Consider the following 18,716-nt stretch of genomic DNA (forward strand, 5'->3'; position numbering starts at 1 on the left):
GGTCTCTCTAAGGGAAACTGGTTCTTCGCAGGTCATGCTGCTTTACGTTCCAGGTTGATTTCTCATCTAGAAACACAATTTTCTCCTGCCATTGCTTTAAGTATCTGCTAACCAAATTTTGGTAAGTTACAAAAATTTGACTGGAGAGTACACAAAAGGCTGCTTTATTATGAAAGATATACAGTAAGAAAATGTCTTTTTTGGGTTCCTGGATCTAATTTGCAAGCTCCCAAAGTTGTTACTCATGTGTCTGACCCACTGGCTATAGACTGGAGGTTCTCATGACCTCCTCTCTGGAGGAGTGGCTCACAGAACTCAGGGAAATGTTTTATTACTAGATCAATGGTTTATTATAGAAGAATAAGAGATGCACAGGGCAAGGTATGTGGGAAAGGTCATCTAGCTTTCATGTCCTCTCAAAGTGCACCACTCTGCCCAAATCTCCACATGTTCACAAACCAGAAAGCTCTCTGAACCCAGTCCTTTAGGGGTTTTATGGAGGCTTCATTATATGGGCATGATTGATTAAGTCATTGGCTATTGGTGATTGAACTCCATCTCTAGCCCCTCTCCTTTCCCAGAGGAGGATGAGGGTGGGGGGAAGAAATTTCCAGCCCTCAAGTCACAGGTTGGTGCTCCTGGCAAGCAGCTCCCATCTTAGGTAGGTTCCGAAGGCCACTCATTAACATAACAAATGATACTTTTGTTGCTCTCATTACTTGGGAAATTCTGAGGTTTTAGGAGCTCTGTGAAAGACCAAATCTGTATGTCTTATTATAAATCATAATAACACAAAATGGCAAATCAGAAATGAGATGAAAAATGTTTTTGCTCAAACTCTGACAATGCTGTGAGGAATGCTTTATAAGGAGGAAAGGGAGTAAAAGTGAAAAAATAACTTGGAAACCAAAAAGGAAAGTGGAAAGTCACTCAAATTTTTAGCTTAGAGCAGTGACACTAAATTCAGATGATATCATAGTTTTTGTCTCACTTTTCACCAGGGCTTTCTTTCCATATGATTATGGACAGACTTGCAAAAAAATGAAAGCAGATTTACCCTGTCAGTAATATCTCTTCTCATGGTAATCTGTCCTCCTGTGCATTCATTCTAGAAATTGTGTGCTACCATCACTGCACAAATATATTTTCACTTAGACCACAAAGTTTTTATATCCCAGTTATGCTCTGAATTCATACCCAGAGAGTAGCAAACCAACCCATTTCTACTTTGTGATGTCTTGATATACCTGTATTTCCAGAGACAAATTATCCACTTGGCTTTTGTGTTCTTTCTGCTGTTGGCCTAGAGCCCACCTATGTGCCCCTCGAACTGCCTAGGTAGGCTGCTCCAGTCACCAGCAGTGTAGGGATGATTCCCACCTCAGGGTCAGGTTTCCTGGCCTGGGCCCAAAAGAAGTTGTTACAAAGCTGAAAAAACTGACTATGCAGTTCGGGGCTGTTTGAGTTTCATTTCCGTAAAATTGCATCATGCAAATGAGGCATCATAAAGCATTACTGACAGAAGGAAAAGAAGAATAAATAAGCCTCCGTGTGCACCTATGTCAGTCAGGATTCTCCAGGGCAACGGAAACAGAACCAGGAGGAGTACACACACATGCGCACACACACACACACATGCATAGCTAGGCATACCCATACACATAAGCTTATATAGATTTATTCCAAGGAATTGGCTTTATGCAAGTGCAGCATCTGTAGGACAGGCTCTCAGTCTGGAAACTCACAAGCAGGGGTTGATGCTGCAGTCTTGAGGCAGAATTCTTTCTCCCTTAAGGAAACCTCAGTTTTGCTCTTAAGGTCACCCAACTGACTGGATGAGGCCCACCTACATTACTGGGATTATCTCCTTAAAGTCAACTGATTGGTGACAAGATGGTGTCACACCTACTGAATAATTAGGTAGACCAGCCAACTACTGGGTAGACACATAAAACCAAGCATCACAGTACTCAATTTGCATTCAATTTAGGCCCCAAATTGAGACCCTAGAAAGACCCTCTTAGTTCACCGTTGGTATCAATAAAACAAGCCACTGTTGCTTGGACAGTTTTGTTTTCTTTTTTATTTTTCCATAACATAATTAAGACACATATACATTTCCATAACATTTTCCCCAAAACTACGGGGAAATAAAAATAATAAAAATCAACATTCAATGAATAATGGCCCAAATACTGTGTTGAATGCTTTACATTTATAATTTCATTTTACCTCCACAGCTCTGTGGGAGGTTGGGAGGGGCTAGAAACTATGTATGATGCAACCCAGATGCATTGCTGATTGTGTGGGCCTTTTCTGAAACAACCTGGGCTCTATTGTTCAAGAGCCTTGTTGGAAGCCTATGGTGCCAAAATTGAGGGTTCATTAAGATGTCATTGTGATTCCATGTGGGCAGCAGTTCTGAGTCATGCAGTGCAAAGAAGCAATTGAGAAGGGGAGAGAAGGGAAACTATGTTACTGACCACTGATGCTTTGCCTTCGGGGACATCGTTTCACTCAATCCTCCTCACCACCCTTTTTGTTTTATTTCATTTTACAACCACCCACTTTGAGATGGAAGAAACAAAGTCTCAGAGAACCTGAAGAACTTTGTTAAGGTTCTATAGGTAGTGTCAGTTCCCTGATTCAAGCCCAGATCTCTCAATGTAAAGTCCATAAATAAACTCAAATGAACCATATCACTGATAACTCTGTATTGAGTATATCCCTCACTTTACACATAAAACCCCGTCTTGATATGTTCATAAAGTCACTGTTAAAGCAATGACGATTATGACCGCTTACATTATATAGTACAGAGCTCACATCTCAAACACCTGTTGAAGATACATGGAATGATAAAGTTAGGAGTCCTGGTTGGTCACACTAAGAACACCACCATAAATGAGTCCCCAGGTTTCTGAGTCAGGTCCTCACATTTTTAAACATGCCAAAGACTCCAAGAATGGTATAGGTTCAGAGGGATGAGTATGCCTCAGCCAAGCTCAAAGGAGGTACAAGTATCAACCAGACACAAAATTCCTAAATCATGGAATATCCTTTCTTCATGAGAAGGTTCGAGTCACAGTCTGGCCTCTCATGGCACTCTGTATCCATCTTCTACTCTCACCCCCTGGCTGATCTGCCCCAGCCATGCTGGCCTTCCTGAAATACAACAAGCTTATCCCCACTTCCAGGCCTTTGCACTGACTCTTCCCACCGCTTGGGATGATGTCCCCTCAGACATTCACTTGCCTCCTTCCTTCACCTCTTTCCTTCAGTTGACCGGTGAGATCGTCTTGGCTCGGTCTTTAAATTAGCAGTCCCCGCAAGAACGCTCCCTCAGCCCTCATTTGCTTCATTTTTCCCCATAACACTTACCACCATCTGACACAATATACAGTTTATTTATTTGTTTAAATGGTCTCCTCCAACCCGGATATGTGCTTTCTTAGAACAAGGATATGAGTCTGCTCTCATTCACTGGTGTGCCTGGCACATAGTGAATATTCAGTAAATATTTATTGAACAAATGAATGGGTAGACAGATGGATGAATGGATGAATGAATGAATGAATGAATGAAGCAAGCCAATAAGCAATATTTTCTATTCAGGGCACTTTCATACTAGACAATGATGTAGCAGGAAAATCCAAATAATTATTTGAAGTGAATTTGAAAGCAGAGCAAGACAGAATGTATAGTTTTAGTGTTTTCACCCAGACTACCATTTGGCACCAAAAGAACATCCACCCCCAAGGCTCAGCTTCCCTCTCCCTAGGCAGGGACAGCCACCCCAGCAGACTTGCATCTTTCTTTCTTCACTGACCACCTTCCTATGGTTGAGTCATCCTTCCTGATTTAATTAACCTGATCTGTTCTGGGCAAGCCTGAATGAGGCTTAGAAACCATTCTCTGTCTGGGTGACTTTGAATATAACTTATCTCATCAATTGTGTGTTGATTTTATTAGTATACAGAGCTCAAAATTTTAGAGCCCTCTATCATCCTCACTGATGATCTCTTCTAATGAGGAGGTGAGAAGCAGAAATGACACCCCCTTATTCATATTTCTAAGACGTCAGATAAAATGACTTGCTCAGATCCACAGTGATACAGCTGGCATGGCAGCTTAGGTGGCCTGATTCCTACGTGACGAATGATCCTGCTCAGCTGTCTGCCTCCTACAGTCTCTTTCCATTCTCTCATTTATCATCTCTCTCCTTAAGAGATGTGTATGTATTAGTCCTTAAGCATGTGTAGATATTAGTCTTACAAATGTGAATGACGCGGGATAAGAATGACCTTTTCCAAAATAAAAAGGGCAGCCAAAATCATTTTTAGCACTTCCTGTATACCAACATCAACTGAAAATAAGAAGTTATTATGTGGCTGCCAACATTTTACATAAGTGTAAGAAAGCATAAGAATAACAATGGATTGGCGAGTTGACACAGTCACGGAATTACATAAAGCCACGTGGATGGAGATTTCCTTCCCATCACTGGTTTAGAATGAAGAGTGCACTGAGGTATTACCAGCAAAATGAAAGGCCCATGGCAGAAGTGCGGATGCTGCAGCTCTGGAGTTTTCCATTAAAGAGTCTGGCAGGGAAAATGGCAGATACCAGACCCCCTCCTCTACTCAAGTGTGAAGGCTGGGGCTGCATTCCAGGAAAGTAAACACGAACATGGGAATCATTCAAAATGACACTTGGAACCAAGTATTTAATGGATTTAAATGGAATGGCATTATCGTTGTGGTGGGGGGGATAGTAGGGGGGGAAAAAAACCCTTCCCCTCCTAAAACTTGACAGAATTCATTATATCCCACACAGTCAAACTTATTTTAAATCGTAGGTATGAATATTGTGAACAGCAATTTCCATTTTAAATGATAATCACTGCATTGCAGTTTTACTTATTCTGACTAGCAGACGCATCCATGAATTATTTATTGGGGTAGGACTGTGGCCTTGTGAATGACTTGAGTTTACTTCGCAAAAAACTCTCAGAGGAAAAAGGACCGTTAGCTCTATGATCCCTGTTTTATAAATGAGACAACAGAGCCCAAAGGAGGGAAAAGGCACATCCAGGGTTACTGATGGACTTGGAGCTAGCATTCCTAATCAACAAAGAGCAGTCTGTGTCCAGCTAAAGAATCCAGGGGTCCCAGTCCTGGTGGTCCATCCTCTGAGTTTTGGTAGACATCAGTATATGTGCGATGTTACTGTTTTAAGTGTGCACCCGGCATATGGTTGATAGTTTTATATGACAGCTTCTTTGGTGGTTCATCAAAAGCCTCACTAGTTTGGAGGCAGGGCGTGTTTCATGTCCAGCAGCAAGAAGGAGGGCTAGCAGAGGGTGCAAGTAAGATATCCTTTAGTCAGTTTTATTTCGTGCCTACTATGTGCCAGTTCCAGACAATATACTAGGTTCTGAGGGCCCAGCAGCAAACACGGTTGATATCGTTGACCCTCATGAAGTCTTGCTAATTTGCCTCATTAAAATGAGTCATGACCCCTAAACCCCCTTCAAATGGCATGTGGACCTTAGTGTAGGAAGAAGAGACCCTGGCATCACCAGAGCTTAACTGGTGGAATGGAAGGGAGAAGCTGGGGGGTTGGGAGGAAGACACTCCGTAGGGAAGCTGTAAATTAAAATCATTTATAACCCTCACTTTGCAAAATGTAGCCAGATAACTCCCCTAGAGGTTTCAGAAAGCAGATTTCAAAATATTGGAAATGTAACTAATCAGCTTTCTAAAGACTCTGCATGGTCACTGCTTCCCCCTGAGAAGCTGACTGTGGGGACGCAGCAGTGCAGTTACCATTCCCATCCATTGGCTGTTCAGCTTGGCTTTTGGTCATCCTTATTCTTGTATGTGTTGGTATAGAAAGACCCTATAGATAGCCCTTGACATAGCACCTAATTAGAAAGAAATTAAAATTCACTAAAACACTAGCTTGCTGGATCCTTGTGTTTTCACGACCTATCTTCTCTTTTGGCTAAATCTATGAGAAAAGTTGATGAGTTAGTAAACAGTTTTTTACCAATGGTAACTTTTCCATTTACCTCTCAGAGCCAAAACACGATTAAGACAGTTAAATAGTACAGTTTTCTCAAGATTGTATAAACTAAATACACTGCAGTGTTCCATAACTGGACTAAAACTCTTCTGGATGCCTGAGAATTGACAACAAGTATGACTTGGTGAATTGTTGCCCAAAAATATTGGACCCCCACGGAGAATAAGTTGTGAGTCCGGAGATGATAACTGAGTTTTCTGCAATAATCTTAGGATTCTGCAAGAGTAGTGACATCCTTAATTTGTTTTGCCTTTTCTTCTTTAAGAGTTTTAGTAATATTCCTATTAGTGAGAATGTTTTTTCATTTCATCTTTATTTTAAGCAAATAATATGAAAATCTGGATTTATTCAAACAAGAAATCAGAAGGTGACTCCTCTTCCAGAATGGATTCATAAAATACATTCCTTTAAATCCAATTAAAAAAAAAAATCTGTTGAGCACTTTCTCATTGCAAAGTACTATGTTAGATTCTCCTCACTTAGTCATTACATGTATGTTTATCAAGGGCATACCATGAGCCAGGTAGTGTTCTGGCATGAAGGATATAGCCACTGACAAGTTCTCACAAAACTTACATTCTACCCTGGGTCTGTTTTTAAATTTCCCACTTACAGATGTCTTTTCAGGAACATGAGTACGGTATAAAGAAAAATACACTTAGACATTCCACTATTGGTTTTTAGAAAATTGAGGAAAGTCTGTCTCATATGTCAGGATGTACTGATTTGCTATTGTAGCCTATCCACTTCCTAGTTGTATAAATGGGGAAAGTTATTCACCGTCTCTGTGCCTCAGTCTCTAAACTGCAAAATGGAAATAACAGAAGTCCCCACCTCATGGCTCTGTTTTGGGAATTAAATGAATTAACACAAAGTACTTAGAAAAGAGCTCAAAAATGTTATTAGCTTCGTTATATTATCATTATTGCCCATTGATGTCTACATCTGTTAAATGGCAACATCATGTAATCTGTTTAGTATTCATTGTCATTTATTATCTCTAAGTGACCAAAATGTCTATTACTTTGTATGCTTGTAATAATTTTCAGTTGCAACATCCATATTTTAATATGATAAGAACATCTTCAGTCTCCACATAAACGAAAATTTCCACGTAGGCTATAAATCATACATAATTCTTCTTATTTGATCTTGAGTCAATGGATATAGCTAGATGCTAGGCAGTTCCTTTGTGTCCTCTGTTCTGCACATGTGATTGTTTCATTTATGATTTTTCTAAGTTATAGTCCATCATCCCATAGTTATTTTTCTGGAAATTACACCACAGATAGCAATTTTGACTTGATAGAGAAGTGCAGGCAATTTTTCTGCTCCACAATGAAAGCAATACAAGCCTTTGATGATAATTATTCCTCTTGTACCTTCTCGTGATAAAGGAAATCTTTCAATTGCACCTTTCAGGTGAAGCTGTGGTGTTTTGTCATTAGCAGTAAGATGTTATATTCGAAGATTTCTAGGTCAGCATTGAATCATTTTATTTGAAAAAAAAAAAGAAGAAGAAGGAAAAAATGTGAAGACTGACAAAAATATATGTATTACCTTAACATTGCTACTTTTGAATTTAGTTTTAATATTTCTTCCTATGAGAAAGAGTATTTTGCTTAAATTTTCTTACACGGTTACTTGGTCACTCCTTCTCCAATGTAGGAGCCAAGGCGTTTACAGGCTGCCAACAAATTCATGAGCTACCAGAGACATATTATTAGCATGAGCCATTGCCACAGCCCCACATGTTATCACCTGACAGGGAGACAGAGACCAGTCTATCCTGGGACCACGCCGTTCGGCCCTTGTCTGCATGAGAAGCTGTGGCAGACACAAAGCCTGTGGGCAGACACGCTCCTGCCTAATTAAAAATTCACATCCCCAGGTAGACGGTGATGACAGATCCTCAAAGTGTGTCAAACCGACTAATAAATAAAAGTATGCTAGTGGCTCATCGAGGAAGAGATTGTTGGTGACGTAAGTACTGTTCTTCTAGTCATGTGGCAAAGAGTCCATGGAGGGACTGGGAGTTCCTAACATGAAAGTAAACAATGGGATGGGAGGAAAAGCATTCTGAGCAGAGGGAATCCCATGGAGATCCCATGACAAGTGTGGCACGAATAGCTGAAAGAAGCCTGAGTGAGCCTGCCTGCAAGACACAGAACTGGAAGAAAGACGAGAGAGGAGGCAGTCTCCAGAGAACAGTGCCGTCAGCCTTTGAAGCCAAGGATGACATTCTTATTTCCCACCTCTAGTATTATCAGAATTCTCTCTCATTGGTATGAGTGTCATATTTTTGTTCGGTAACTCAGGTAGTGAAAGGTAGAGCAATGTATCATAGGTTGAAGGGCTTTTAAAGATTCCTTTCTGTCACAAATCTGGTTCATCTGTGTGACCGTCATTTATCTGGTCCCTGCACATTTAATGCTTCCAGAATTGGATTTAGTTTTAATACTTATTCCCCTCGGGGAAAAAAAAAAAATAAGTAATTTGTGTAAATATTCTCACTTGTTTTAACCGAATTTAGTTTTAATCCTTCTTCCCTAAGAAAAAAATGTAACTATGACTTCAAGCTTCTTTTGAAATCCCAAAATAAGAAACGGTAAGATAAGTAAGAAATGCTGGTTGCCCTCAAGATGCCAGCAAGGTGGAGACGGCAGACTGAAAGGCACTAAGAACTACGGGCACGTCATGAGCGAAGTGTTCTAGAAGCCAGAGGCTGGTGTAGCCCGCTAGCCAGCTGTGGAGAATCAGGGAAACCCCACAGAAGTAACTCTGGAACTGGGTGGGGAAAGAAGTAAGATTCTGTAAGGAGTGGGCCTGAAGACGCGAGGGACTTCCTGGCAATGGAAACAGCTCAGGCAAAGACACAAACAGGGCGTGAGGCCTTTGGAAAATGGGGAGGGTTGTCAGCGGGACATGAAACGGAAGCATCATCGTGTGGACAGATTGGGCAGAACCACATGTGTCACGGCCAAGAAAATGGATAGCATCTTACCGACCGCAGGAAACCAATGCAGCGCCTTCAGCATGGAGTCCCACAGTCCAATCTGTTACAAGGAAGAGGACTCCTGGCCCTGTGGAAAGTGGCGTGATGGGGAGAGCGAAAACCTTAAAATGATTTCTGGTTAGTTGCTTCCGAAGACACCCACCAGTTTCCCATGTAGATAAAAATGAGGACAGCAATGTTTACATTCTTCTTTGAAAGTTACTTTGGAACACTCACTATGTGTTTTAAAATATAAATGCAGTAAAATGCGAATATATCATTTCAGTATGAGACTGGTTCTTAAATCTCACTAACGAAAGTGATCCAGAGGTGTAATCGTTAGGGCCTACCAAAATGTGTTCTAGTTTATTTTTTTAAATTATTAACAGGTTACTTAGTTGTACTTAGGGGAAAATAATAGACTGATTTCCTCTAACAAAGGCAAAAAACAAACAATCAAACAGGACTTAAATATGAGAAAAAAGCAGGATAGGCCCCCCAAAAAAAAGTCATTTTGGAACACGAACTTTGATTTTCATACTTGGAGTACAATGCTGAGTAGCTGGCAGCCGGCAAAAAAGCTGGTCAGGGGATTCTGCCCTTGAGCAGCCAAGTGGCTCATCAAAAGCACCATTTCAGTTGTTTGTTTATGCTCCAGAAGACCCAAGGGGGTTAACTTGGACACTCAGGAAACAGGCAGTCTCTGCTTTCTGCATTATGTCCCTCAGTGTATCCTTTGTCAGCACCTCCAGCCCATTTTAGGCCAGGTCTGCACAATTTCCTTATTCAAATTGTTCACTGGTCATCAAAAAGGTAAATTAAAGAAGCCAAGGCAATCCGGATTTTAAATGAAACTGCAAGAAAAAAAAATAAAATACACTTCCCCTGCAATAGGCATAGGAATTTATGCCCGAGCGTGCTCTCCCACATGAAGGCTGCCTCTCCCCTCACTATCTCACCTTCTCTCCGTGGTCAGCAATCAGGCCACCTTGTCTTTCTTCAAGATGTGCCTGTGCCGGGTACTGTTATGGTGACCGGCTTTTTCCTGTTTTGGTACCGAAATCCCACCTCCTGTGAATCCCCTGAGAAACTCCTCAGTCCCAGGCATAGTGGGACAGTTGGTCACCCCAGTACTTTGCCCCTGGATTATAAGAATTAACTCCACACTGCAGGGGTAATAAGACCCAGGAACACTGCACCTTGAAGAGGTTGCAGGAAGTATTTTGCATTTCCTATCAAATTCTTGCAGTCATTTTTCAAAAAAGGTTGTATTTATTTTTTTGAGAGAGAGACTGAGCGAGAGAGAGAGTGAATGAGAGAAAGAGCACCAGCAGGGTGGGAGAGGCAGAGGGAGAAGCAGACTTCCCACGGAGCAGGGAGCCCCCGAGGCTCAGTCTCAGGACCTTGAGATCATGACCTGAGCCGAAGGTAGACGCTTAACTCACTGAGCCACCAGGGCCCCTCGGCAATTTCTTTTGGCTGTGGTAAAATATACAATACGTAAAATGTACCATTCACCATTTTTCATTTACTTATAAGTAAATAAATATTTTTGATTTTTTATTATTTATTACTTTTAATTTTTTATTGAAGTATAATTAACATGCTATGTTAAATTAGTTTCAGATGTATAATATAATGAAGCAATAGTTCTGTACACTACTCAGTGCTTGATCCCCTTTATCTATGTCACCCATCCCCCTACCCACCTCACCTCTCGCAACCACCAGTTTGTTCTCTCTATGTAAGAGTCTGTTTTTTTGCTTGTCTCTAAATGTTTCCTACTTTCTTTTTTTTAAGATTTTATTTATTTGTTAGAGAGAGAGAGAGCACAAGCAGGGAAAGCAGCAGGCAGAGGGAGAAGTAGGCTCCCGGCTGGGCAAGGAGCATAATACAGGACTGGATCCCAGGACCCTGGGATCATCATGACCTGAACCGAAGGCAGACGCTAAATCTACTAAGCCACCCAGGCATCCCCAAATGTTTCCTAATTTAAACAGCCCACTCAGTCTTTCTGCTCAGCTTCTTATATTTCAGTTACCAATCCATGGTCAGAAATGGAAGAATTTCTGACAGAGGTTTTAACTAATCTGACAGAAATGCTGAATTCAAATTCACCTTCGAAGAAAAGGCTGCTTTTAATTCCTAAACTGTTGCCCTAGAATGCCACTAGCCCTCAGGCCACACTCAGCTTTTTGGGATAGCCACTTGCCAGCGGTAGCTGATGCTATCGGCTTTTAAATGTAGGGGAAGCAGCACAGGAGAGCTAACCTTGTTCTAAAGGAAACAGATACATCCTCAAACTACTGCTTTTCACATGCCTTGAAACCATTTCCTTGAAATTTCTTGAAATCCACCAGTGTGTTAGATTTCACTGACCTAATCCCTATAAACATGGCCAGAGCTGATTTCCAGCTTGTATATACAGGCTCCTAAACAACTCTAACTCTAATCTTTTATTATGTGGTGAATAGCTGTAACAGGAAAGACCATCACTGCTTCTCCCTTTCCTCGCTACTCCTTCCCAGCAACCTAAAACACCTCTTCCCACATCCCGCACTAGTGCCTAGTGCTTGGATTGCAAGTGCCAAAACCTTTGCCTTTCTGTCCCCTGCTTCATGTAGACACAGATTGTGCTTGGAGCTGCCAAAAGCAGTGTGCCAGTGTCAGTCAGAAGTGACTGCCCCAGGCTGGCTACATGCACTGAAGGCTCGTGGCACTGAAAGAGGACCACACTCAGAGGCAGGTACCCCACATCTGAAGAGCTCCAGCAGCACAAGCTCAGAATTCTGGACTTTAGCTTGACCGATTTTTTCCTTTTTTTTTGATTTTGCTTTCTTTTGTTTTATTCTTAGTTTGAAGTCCTCAGGCCTTCTCTGAACTAAAATGTTCAGAAAATGAACATTATGATAATTGGTAATTGTACAAGCACTTTGCAAACATCAAGTGCTTCATAAAGTTGAAATGATACCAAATTCAGTGACAGGTTTATAAGCCTGAAGGCCCTCAGACTCACTATGCAGATATAAACAAAGAATTTTATTACATTTTTATTATTTTTAAATTCTAGCTGATTTTATGTGACATTTAAGATTATGATGAGCATGTAAGTCGCCTCTCAGTCTACAGATATACCTTATTGAGAAATCTTTCTCCCTAGATATCTGGCACCTACAAATCCCATTCCTTTGAAGAAGACCCACTGTGAAATGGATATACCTCATGTCTCCATCAATTAGGCCATGAAGAATCCATATCCCTTAAATTCCTAGAAACTTAAAATCTTCAAAATCAAACAGGAAGAAATAGAAAAATTTGAACAGAATGATTACTAGTAACAAAAGTGAATCAGTAATCGAAAAACTCCCAACAAACAAAAGTCTAAGACCAATAGCTTCATAGGTGAATTCTGCCAAACATTTAAAGAAGAATCAATATCCATTCTTCTCAAACCACTTCAAGAAATAGGAGAGGAAGGAAAGTTTCCAAGTCCATTCTATGAGATCAGCATTACTCTGATATCAAAACCAGATAAAATCACCATAAAAAAAAAGAGCTATAGGCCAATATCCCTGATAAGCATAGGTGCAAAAATCCTCACCAAATAGTAGCAAATCAAACCCCACAATACATTAAAAGAAGTATTTGCCACGATTAAGTGGGATTTATTCTAGGGATGTAAGGGTGGTTCAGTATTTGCAAATCAACCAATGTGATACATCACATTAACAAGAGGAAGGATAAAAACCATATGACCTTCTCAATAGATGCAGAAAAAGAATTTGAATGCAACATCTATCTATTCAAAGTAAAAACTCTCAACAGAGTGGGTTTAGAAGAAACATGCCTCATAAAACTCCATGAGTTTCTCCATGAGAAATATGCCTCAATAAACTCTACGTATGAACCCCACAGCTAACATCATACTCAACGGTGAAAAACTGAAGGCATTTCCTCAAACATCAGGAACGAAGCAAGGATGGCCACTCTTACTACCTTTGTTCAACATAGAACTAGAAGTCCTAGCTGTAGCAACCAGACAAGAACAGAAATAAAAGGCATCCAAATTGGTCAGAAGAAAAACTGTCACTATTTGCAGATGACATGATACTATATAGAGAAAATTCTAAAGACTCTTCTGAAAAATTATTAGAACTAATGAAGAATTCAGTCAAGTTGTAGGTTACAAAATTAAAGTACAGAAATCTGTTGTGTTTGTACACACTAATAATGAAGTAACAGAGAAATTAAGAAAACAGTTCTATTTAAAATTGCACCGAAAAGAATAAAATATTTAGAAATAAATTTAATCAAGGAGGTGAAATACCTATACTCTGAAAACTTTAAGACAATGATGATAGAAATTGAAGAAGACACAAACAAATGGAAAGATACACCATGCTCATGGATCAGAAGAATTAATATTGTTAAAATGTCCATATTACCCAAAACAATCTACAGATTCAATGCAATCCATATCAAAATGCCAGTAGCACTTTTCATAGAACTAGAACAAATAATCCTAAAATGTGTATGGAACCACAAAAGACCTTAAATAGCCAAAACAATTTTGAAAAAAATGAACAAAGCCAGAGGTATCATAATCCAAGATTTCAAGATACTCTACAAAGCTATAGTAATCAAAATGCATGGTACTGGCATAAAAATAGACACACAGGTCCCAGAAATAAACCCATGCCTATATGGTCAATGAATCTATAACAAAGGAGGTAAGAATATGCGGTGGGGGAAATTCCAATTCTTCAGTAACTGATGTTGGGAAAACAGGACAGCTACATGTAAAAGAATAAAACTAAACCACTTGTTTACAGCAGACACAAAAATAAACTTAAAATGAGTTAAAGCCCTAAATGTGAAACCTGAAACCATAAAACTCCTAAAAGAAAACATAGGCAGTAATCTCTTGGATATGTGCCTTAGCAACATATTTATGGGTATGTCACCTCGGGCAAAGGCATAACAGTAAAATAAACTATTGGGACTACCTCAAAATGAAAAGTTTTTGCACAGTAAAGAAAATTATCAGCAAAACTAAAAGACAGCCTACTGAATGGAAGAAAATATTTGCAAATGACATATCCAATAAGGGGTTAATATTCAAAATATACAAAGAACTTACAGAACTCAACACCAAAAAAATCTAATTAAAAAATAAGCAGAAGATGTGAATAGACATTTTTTCTAAAGAAGATACACAGATGGCCGACAGACGCATGAAAAAATGTGCACCATTGCTAATCATCAGGGAAATGCAAATCAAAACCACAATGAGATACCACCTCATACCTGTCAGAATGTCTAGAATCAAAAAGATGATAAATTATAAGTATTGGCCAAGATATGAAGGAGAGGGGTCCTCGGGCAATGTTGGTAGGAATATATGTTAGAACAACCACAGTGGAAAACAATACAGAGGCTCCTCAAAAAATTTAAAAATAGAAATACCATATGACCCAGTAATTTCACTACTGGCTATTTATCCAAAGAGAATAAAAACACTAATTCAAAAGGATACAGGCACCCCAATGTTTATTGCAGCATAATTTACAGCAGCCAAGGTATGGAAGCAACCCAAGTGTCCATCCATAAATGAATAGATAAAGAAGGTGTGGTATATGTACATAATAGAATATTACTCAAGCATAAAAAAAGATGAGGTTTTTTTGGTTTGTTTGGGGGGTTTTTTGCCATTTGTGACAACACAGGTGGACATAGAGGGTATTATGCTAAGTAAGAAAAGTCAGACAGAGAAAGACAAATACTGCATGATTTCACTTACATGTGATATCTAAAAAACAAAAAAAACCCAAACTTTTAAATACAGAGAACAAACTGGTGGTTGTCAGAGGGGAAGTGGATGATGAGATAAATAAAATAGGTAAAAAGTATTAAAAAGTACAAACTTCCGGTTATAAAAGAAATAAACCACAGAGATGAAAAGTACCACACAAGGAATATAGTCAGTAATTGGTAATAATATTGTATGATGACTACATTTATTGTGATGAGCAGTGAGTATTAAATAGAATTGTTGAATCACTATGCCATATACCTGAAATTTATACAAAATTGTATGTCAACTATACTTCAATTAAAAAAAAAATCTCTAATCTTGCATAACCCCCCTTATATGTGGAATCTAAACAATTCAAGCTCATAAAGGTAGGAAGTATGGGGGGTTACCAGGGCTGGGGTTTGGGGAAAATGGGAAGATGTTGGTCAAAGGGTATAAGGTTTCAGTTATGCAGGATGAGTAAATTCTAGAGATCTACAGCATGGAGACTGTAGTTAAGAATACTGCATTATAGGGGCGCCTGGGTGGCTCAGTCATTAAACATCTGCCTTCAGCTCAGGTCATGATTCAGGAGTCCTGGGATCAAGCCCTGCATTGGGCTCCCTGTTGGCGGGAAGCCTGGTTCTCCCTCTCCCATTCCCCCTGCTTGTGTTCCCTCTCTCACTGTGTGTCATTCTGTCAAATAAATAAATAAAATCTTAAAAAAAAAAAAAGAATACTGCATTATATACTTAAAATGTGCAAAGATAGTAGACCTTATGTATTCTCACCACACACACACACACACACACACACACACACACACACACAAATGGTAACTGTGAGGTGATGAATTTTTAATTAGCTTAATTGTGGTAATCATTTCACAGTGTATTTGTATATCATAACATCACATTGTACACCTTAAATTTATACAATTCTTATTTGTCAATTATTCCTCAGTAAAGCTGGGGAAAAAAAATAATAATCCCTATCGTTGACCTTCCAGCAAGTAGAAGCTGGTGCTCTTCAGCGGAGGCCCTTCCTTCCTGCCGTAGTCATTGTGAGAGCTGTTTTTGTTCCTGTTAGGAATTATAGATTGAATCCCTGATGAACATAGCTCTCTCAATCTTCTGCAAATCTTTGAAAATGTTGTCTAGGCCATTTAGAAGAGACAGATTAGATTTAAAACTGAGTTTTCCAAACTGCTGATTAGAACTCACTAATTGTTCTCAAAATCAATTTAGTGGGTCCTAGCCAGCACTTTTTAACAGATAAAAGTAGAATAGAGAAAATATGAGCTTGCATTGCAAAATTAGAAAAAATAGTATTTCATTAAACTTTTTGGGGGGGCACAGAGTGGGTGGCGTGTGGGCGTGCGCATGGGCACTAATTTATGCTCTATAACGTGTTTCTTAACTGGAGTCCTGATGAAAAAGATGGGATACTTGACCTGTGCTGTCCTGGAACCCTTATCCAGGAACTCCCAGGCCTTTTCACCTAATTGCTTTAAGTGCCAGGCCAGATTGAAGGAGCTGTGAAGAGCTCAGAGGAGAGAGAGCCATCAACTCTCCTGTGTTATTTCCGAAGAGTTCTTGGAGTTAGCAGATCTGAGCTGGACTTTGAGGAAAACATAGAATTTGACAAGTAGCAGTTAGAGGGAGGCAGAGGAAAGGCCAGATGTAGGAGACAGAAATGCAACTCAAGAGCTATAGCACAGAACGAATTTGAAGATCTGGCTTCTAGACCTGCCTCAGCCCCTCATCCATGGAACCTCAGGTTCGAGACCTGCTCAGAGCCAATAGTTTCTAATCTGTGAGATGAGTATAATTCTATCTTCCCCACTCTATAACCATAATTTTTAAATGGAAAAGGTTAAATGAACCCACTTTGAAAATTATGAAGTACTGAATAATGCTTATTTGGGTAATGCTTCTTAAGTTTTATAGGCAAAGCAAAGGTAAGAATGGGGGAAAGTATTATGTATGCTTGGGATAAAATGAGGATGGCAACTTGGCACTTTTAAGTTTGGGTATTAGAGAAGAAGGACTTAAAAAGCTGTGTTTATGGAACTCTGTAAAGATTTTGGTATCAGGTGAAGGTGTCTGGATTTGATTCTGTAGATAATGAGGAGTCTGATGATTTGTAGACATGGGAGTGACACACAGTCTTGTTTAAGAAAGATTGATCTAACAGCATTGATTAGACAAGGGCCTAAATGACGGTTCTTGAAATAGGAATAGGAAGGAAAGGGGTTGATGCTAGAAAACTCTGGCCTCAAATTCACAGATTCCAATCTGTGGTACTAGGGGTATCAGGGCTGCTGAGAGGAAAGGCCAGGAAGGTGCAGTTACAGGGAAGTGTGGGGTCCTGAGTGGCTGGGTGGTTCCAGCCCTCCTGACTGTGACTCTATTTCTGTCAGTCACAGAAACAATGGAGGCAGGAAGACTGCTTTGGGGGAGAAGACAAGTTGTTGGTTTGCCCCAGGTGGAAACTTATTTGTATGAGCCTGCTCTGTCTTCTTGCTGAGCCCATTCTTTGGAATAAACAAGCCACTCACTCATTCTCCTCATAAATGGAGTTGTCTAGACCTCTGAGTGAACTTCTTTTTTCTTCTGAGCTGCTCTCTCATAGAGATATGCTGTGCAATTAATATCCTACTGAAAAAGAGACAGAACACTTACATAGTATTTTATAAAAATTCAGTCACATCAACCTGTTTTGTTTATAGACTTCACTTAAATGACCCTCTGGTAAACTTATTTTCTGAATACATCACTGATACTATATCCAACCAAGTCAAGTTCAAACTCATTGGTCTGGAGCAGCATGGAGTCAAATAACCAGATTTAAATCTTTGCCAGTTACTAGCTGTGTGATGCTGAGGAAGTTGCTTGAACTCTGTGAACCTTGATTTCCTAATCTTTAAAATGGGGATGATAATCATGATAATACCCATCTTTCAGGATTGTTGTATGAGTTATTATATTAAACTTAGTAGGGGCACCTGGGTGGCTCTGTTGGTTCAACGACTGCCTTCAGCTCAGGTCATGATCCTGGAGTCCTGCGTGGAGCTCCCTGCTCTGCAGAGTCTGCTTCTCCCTCTAATCCTCCTGCACCTCATGCTCTCTCTCTTATTCTTTCTCTCTGAAATAAATAAATAATATTTAATTTAAAAAAAAAAAAAACCTTAGTAATTATACCTAACATAGAACTTAGGAAAAAAATAGGCCCTCAATAAAGGGCTGCTACTGTTATTATTATATAAGGGGTTGAATTGCTGTGCTCCACCCTCCTTGCTAGTACACACTATGGCTTTTCCCTCATTCCATGGGTTGACGCTTACCCAGGTTCTACCCAAGGAGAGGAGCTTCCAGGACTGACCTTGAATCACCTGCTCTGCAAGAGCAAAAAGGCTGTTACTGCCTCGCCTCTCTCCAGTATAACACCTTTCAGCTCACCTGTAGTCTTTTCAGGCAAAATAACTTTGTTCTAGGCCAACAGTGGTCTGAAAATGCCATGTGTCCCTCACTGGGAGTAAACACACAGAGGTAGGTGTACTCCATGTGTACCAAGTGTATCACTCTGGCCTCCCAGTAGCCAGGAGCAAGTATCTGGAGTGGGGGAATACGGAGTCCCCACAGCTGCAGTCAGCGGAGACCTGGGGCATCTGGCTTCCTCCTGCCCCGTGATCAAGAGAATTGCTGGAGATCCTATCTGGCCATGAAACTCCCTATTTTCGATAATAAAATATGAGTGCAAGCATCATACTCAAGCATTACTTTCAGTGAATAGAGGGTTCCTTGTGAGAAAAGTCAGGTATTCTCCAGAAAAACCAGA

The 18,716-nt window shown here is 40.0% G+C and overlaps 1 protein-coding gene across 4 annotated transcripts in view; it reads left to right on the plus strand.

Moving 5' to 3' along the window:
• Nucleotides 1-18,716, plus strand: part of SLC9A9 (solute carrier family 9 member A9) — a 675,208-nt gene that overhangs the window by 576,477 nt on the left and 80,015 nt on the right. The window contains exon 15 of one of the 4 annotated variants that reach the window (XM_032346670.1): nt 32-2,182. The exons of the other annotated variants lie outside the window; for them this stretch is intronic. The gene's annotated coding sequence lies outside the window, so the exon portion shown is untranslated. Of the gene's footprint in view, nt 1-31; nt 2,183-18,716 lie in introns of those variants that run through there. 4 annotated transcript variants of the gene reach the window in all.

Source organism: Mustela erminea, chromosome 1 (assembly GCF_009829155.1).
Source record: "Mustela erminea isolate mMusErm1 chromosome 1, mMusErm1.Pri, whole genome shotgun sequence".
NCBI classification, from domain to species: domain Eukaryota; kingdom Metazoa; phylum Chordata; class Mammalia; order Carnivora; family Mustelidae; genus Mustela; species Mustela erminea.